Below are 6153 nucleotides of genomic sequence, written 5' to 3' on the forward strand. Positions count from 1 at the left end.
CAGTATTATCTATGGAAAATATTTGATTCTTCTCTGAATTCTTTTATGTATGATTGAGTTATCTTTGCAAGTCTCTTCGAATTATCCTTTTTGGTTTGGCCAACTAGATTGGTAGTTCTTGCAATGGGAGAAGTGCTTAGCTTTGGGTTCAATTTTGCGGTGTCCTTACCCAGTGACAGAAAGGGTTGCAAGGCACGTATTGTACTGTTGCCATCGAGGATAACAAGATGTTTTTTTTATCATATTGCATGAATTTATCCCTCTACATCATGTCATCTTGCTTACGGCGTTACTCTGTTTTAACTTAATACTCTAGATGCATGTTGGATAGCGATTGATGAGTGGAGTAATAGTAGTAGATGCCGAATTGTTTCGATCTACTTGTTTTGGACGTGATGCCTATATACATGATCATTGCCTAGATGTACTCATAACTATGCTCAATTCTGTCAATTGCTCAATAGTAATTTGTTCACCCACTGTAGAATACTTATGCTCTTGAGAGAAGCCACTAGTGAAACCTATGGCCCCCGGGTCTATTCTCATCATATCAATCTATATCACTTTATTTACTTGCTTTGTTTTTACTTTGCCTTTTACTTTTACTTTGCATCTATCTATCAAAAATACCAAAAATATTATCTCTATCAGATCTCACTCTCGTAAGTGACCGTGAAGGGATTGACAACCCTAAGCGTTGGTTGCGAGTTGCTATTGTTTTGTGTAGGTACGAGGGACTTGTGTGTGGTCTCCTACTGGATTGATACCTTGGTTCTCAAAAATTGAGGGAAATACTTACGCTACTTTGCTGCATCATCCTCTCCTCTTCGGGGAAATCCAACGCAGTGCTCAAGAGGTAGCAAATCTATTCTTTTCGTTTGATCTATCATAGAGTTCGTACTAAATAACACCTTAAGACACAAATCAACCAAAAACCTAATGTGACCTAGATACTCCAATGTCACCTCAAGTATCCGTGGACATGATTATACGATATGCATCACACAATCTCAAATTCATCTATTCAACCAACAAAAAGTACTTCAAAGAGTGCCCCAAAGTTTCTACCAGAGAGTCAAGACGAAAATGTGTGCCAACCCCTATGCATAAGTTCATGAGGTTACGAAACTCGCAAGTTGATCACCAAAACATACATCTAGTGAATCACGTGATATCCCATTGTCACCACAGATAAGCACATGCAAGACATACATCAAGTGTTCTCAAATCCTTAAAGACTCAATCCGATAAGATAACTTCAAAGGGAAAACTCAATCCATCACAAGAGAGTAGAGGGGGAGAAACATCATAAGATCCAACTATAATAGCAAATCTCGCGGTACATCAAGATTGTGCCAAATCAAGAACACAAGAGAGAGAGAGAGATCAAACACATAGCTACTGGTACATACCCTCAGCCCCGAGGGTGAACTACTCCCTCCTCGTCATGGAGAGCGCCAGGATGATGAAGATGGCCACCGGTGAGGGATCCCCCCTCCGGCAGGGTGCCGGAACAGGGTCCCGATTGGTTTTTGGTGGCTACGGAGGCTTGCGGCAGTGGAACTCCCGATCTATTGTGCTCCTGGATGTTTTCGGGGTATATGGGTATATATAGGAGGAAGAAGTAGGTCGGTGGAGCTGCGAGGGGCCCATGAGGGTGGGGGGCGCGCCTCCCTGCCTCGTGGGCTCCTCGGTTCTTTCTTGACATCCACCCCAAGTCCTCTGGATCACGTTTGTTCCAAAAATAACTCTCCCGAAGGTTTCATTCTGTTTGGACTCCGTTTGATATTCCTTTTCTGCAAAACACTGAAATAGGCAAAACACAACAATTTGCACTGGGCCTTCGGTTAATAGGTTAGTCCCAAAAATAATATAAAAGTGCATAGTAAAGCCCATTAAACATCCAAAATAGATAATATAATAGCATGGAACAATAAAAAATTATAGATACTTTGGAGACGTATCAAGCATCCCCAAGCTTAATTCCTGCTTGTCCTCGAGTAGGTAAATGATAAAAACCGAATTTTTGATGTGGAATGCTACCTAACATAATTTTCAATGTAATTCTCTTTATTGTGGCATGAATGTTCAGATCCAAAAGATTCAAGATAAAAGTTTAATATTGACATAAAATAGTAATACTTCAAGCATGCTAACCAAGCAGTTTATGTCTTATCAAAATAACATAGCCAAGAAAGCTTATCCCTACAAAATCATATAGTTTGGCCATGCTTCATTTTCGTCACACAAAATGATCCCATCATGCACAACCCTAGTTTCAGCCAAGCAATTGGTTCATACTTTTTAACGCGCTTCAGCCTTTTCAACCTTCACACAATACATGAGCATAAGCCATGGACATGGCACTATGGGTGGAGTAGAGTATGATGATAGGGATTATGTGAGAAAACAAAAAAGGAGAAAGTCTCACATTGACGCGGCTAATCAACGGGCTATGGAGATGCCCATCAATTGATGTCAATACGAGGAGTAGGGATTGCCATGCAACGGATGCACGAGAGCTATAAATGTATGAAAGCTCATAAAAAAGAAACTAAGTGGGTGTGCATCCAACTTGCCTGCTCACGAAGACCTAGGGCATTTTGAGGAAGCCCATCATTGGAATATACAAGCCAAGTTCTATAATGAAAAATTCCCACTAGTATATGAAAGTGACAAAATAAGAAACTCTCTATTATGAAGATCATGGTGCTATTTTGAAGCACAAGTGTGGTAAAAGTATAGTAACATTGTCCCTTCTCTCTTTTTCTCTCATTTTTTTCTTTTTTTGGTGGGCTTCTTTGGCCTCTTTTTTATTTGGGCTTCTTTGGCCTCTTTTATTTTTCATAAAGTTCGGAGACTCATCCCGACTTGTGGGGGAGTCATTGCTTCCATCATCCTTTCCTCACATGGGACAATGCTCTAATAATGAAGATCATCACACTTCTATTTATTTACAACTCAAGAATTACAACTCAATACTTAGGACAAAATATGACTCTATGTGAATGCCTCGGGCGGTGTACCGAGATATGCAATGAATCAAGAGTGACATGTATGAAAGAATTATGAAGGTGGCTTTGCCACAAATACGATGTCAACTACATGATCATGCATGGCAATATGACAATGATGAAGCGTGTCATAATAAATGGAACGGTGGAAAGTTGCATGGCAATATATCTCGGAATGGCTATGGAAATGCCATAATAGGTAGGTATGGCGACTATTTTGAGGAAGATATAAGGAGGTTTATGTGTGACAGTGCATATAGTATCACGGGGTTTGGATGCACCGACGAAGTTTGTACCAACTCTCAAGGTGAGAAAGGGCAATGCACGGTACCGTAGAGGCTAGCAAATTGCGGAAGGGTAAGAGTGCATATAATCCATGGACTCACATTAGTCATAAAGAACTCATATACTTATTGCAAAAGTTTATTAGCCCTCGAAGCAAAGTACTACTACGCATGCTCCTAGGGGAAGGGTTGGTAGGAGTTAACCATCGCGTGATCCCGACCTCCACTCATAAGGAAGGCAAACAAAGAACACCCCATGCTTCAAATTTGTCACACAACGTTCACCATACGTGCATGCTACGGGACTTGCCAACTTTAACACAAGTATTTCTCAATTTTATAATTACCCAACTAGCATGACTCTAATATTACCACCTTTATATCTCAAAACAATTATCAAGTATCAAATTTATCATAGTATTTAATGCACTCTATATGAAAGTTTTTATTATACCCAACTTGGATGCCCATCATATTAGGACTAATTTTATAACCCAAGCAAATTAGCATGTTGTTCTAAAAGACTCTCAAAATAGTATAAGTGAAGCATGAGAGATCATCTATTTTTCAAAATAAAATCACCACCCTGCTCTAAAAAGGTATAAGTGAAGCACTAGAGCAAATGACAAACACTCCAAAAGATATAAGTGAAGATCAATGAGTAGTCGAATAATTATGCAACTATGTGAAGACTCTCTAACATTTAAGAATTTCAGATCTTGGGATATTATTCAAACAGCAAGCAAAACAAAATAAAATAAAATGACGCTCCAAGAAAAACACATATCATGTGGTGAATAAAAATATAGCTCCAAGTAAAGTTACCGATGAACGAAGATAAAAGAGGGGATGCCTTCTGGGGCATCCCCAAGCTTAGGCTCTTGGTTGTCCTTGAATATTACCTTGGGGTGCCTTGGGCATCCCCAAGCTTAGGCTCTTGCCACTCCTTATTCCATAGTCCATCAAATCTTTACCCAAAACTTGAAAACTTCACAACACAAAACTCAACAGAAAACTCGTAAGCTCCGTTAGTATAAGAAAATAAACCACCACTTAGGTGCTGTTGTGAACTCATTATAAATTCATATTGGTGTAATATCTACTGTATTCCAACTTCTCTATGGTTCATACCCTCCGATACTACTCATAGATTCATCAAAATAAGCAAACAACACATAGAAAACAAAATCTGTCAAAAACAGAACAGTCTGTAGTAATCTGTAACTCTCGAATACTTCTGTAACTCCAAAAATTCTTAAATAAACTGGTGGACCTGAGGAATTTGTCTATTAATCATCTTCAAAAAGAATTAACCTAAAATCGCTCTCCAGTAAAAAACGGCAGCTAATCTCGTGAGCGCAAAAATTTCTGTTTTTTACAGCAAGATCGCAAAGACTTCACCCAAGTCTTCCCAAAGGTTCTACTTGGCACTTTATTGAAACAAAAACTATAAAACATGATTACTACAGTATCTTAATCATGTTAACACACAAAAACAGTAGGTATAAATATTGGGTTGTCTCCCAACAAGCGCTTTTCTTTAATGCGTTTTTAGCTAGGCGTGACGATGACAATGATGCTCATATAAAAGATAAGAATTGAAACATAACGGGAGAATCATGAAGCATATGACTAGAACATTTAAGCCTAACCCACTTCCTATGCATAGAGATTTTGTGAGCAAACAATTTATGGGAACAAGAATCAACTAGCATAGGAAGGCAAAACAAACATAACTTCAAGTTTTTCAATACATAGAGAGGAAACTTGATATTATTGCAATTCCTACAAGCATATATTCCTCCCTCATAATAATTTTCAGTAGCATCATGAATGAATTCAACAATATAACTAACACATAAATCATTATTTTCATGATGCATAAGCATATAAATTTTACTACTCTCCACATAAACAAACTTCTTCTCATGAATAGTAGTGGGAGAAAACTCAACAAAATAACTATCATGTGAAGCATAATCCAATTGAAAATTAAAATCATGATGGCAAGTTTCATGGTTATGTTTATTCTTTATGGCATACGTATCATCACAATAATCATCATAAATAGGAGGCATCTTTCATCATAATAAATTTTCTCATCCAAACTCGAGGGACTAAAAATATCATATTCATCAAACATAGCATCCCCAAGCTTGTGGCTTTGCATATCATTAGCATCATGGGTATTCAAAGAATTCATACTAACAACATTGCAATCATGCTCATCATTCAAATATTTAGTGCCAAACATTTTAATGCATTCTTCCTCTAGCAATTGAGCACAATTATCGGAATCCTTATTTTCACGGAAGACATTAAAAATATGAAGCATATGAGGCACCCTCAATTCCACTTTTTTTTGTAATTTTCTTTTATACACTAACACTACAAAAAAAAAGACACATCCGTGACATTTTGGGCCGAACGAATTTTTTTCCTGTCATACATATGACACTTCTATGACGATAATTGTGACAAAACCCGGTATCATCATAGATGTGGTGGGCTCCTACTTCTATGACAAAAAATCATGACAAAAATGGGCTTTTCGTCCTGGGCAGGCCGGAGATGCAACTGCATGACATTCTTTGGGCCGTCCATGACGGAAAAAACCACGGTAGAAGCGAGGGGGAGGAAAATTTCGGGGAGTTGTCGGTTACCATGGGAGGTCGGGGGCCGAGCAATGTGCGTTTCTCTCGTACACGTGTGAGGCGTTGGCTCTAACTGAACCCGAGTGAGGCGTTGGGCTCTAACTGAACCCAAGCGATTGCACTGCAGGCTACGCGTTACTGAACCCGAGCGATCGATCGATGGCTGTTAACTAAACCCGATGGAGCGATTCCTTCGCTACT

This window comes from Triticum aestivum, chromosome 3B, assembly GCF_018294505.1.
Source record: "Triticum aestivum cultivar Chinese Spring chromosome 3B, IWGSC CS RefSeq v2.1, whole genome shotgun sequence".
Lineage (NCBI taxonomy): Eukaryota > Viridiplantae > Streptophyta > Magnoliopsida > Poales > Poaceae > Triticum > Triticum aestivum.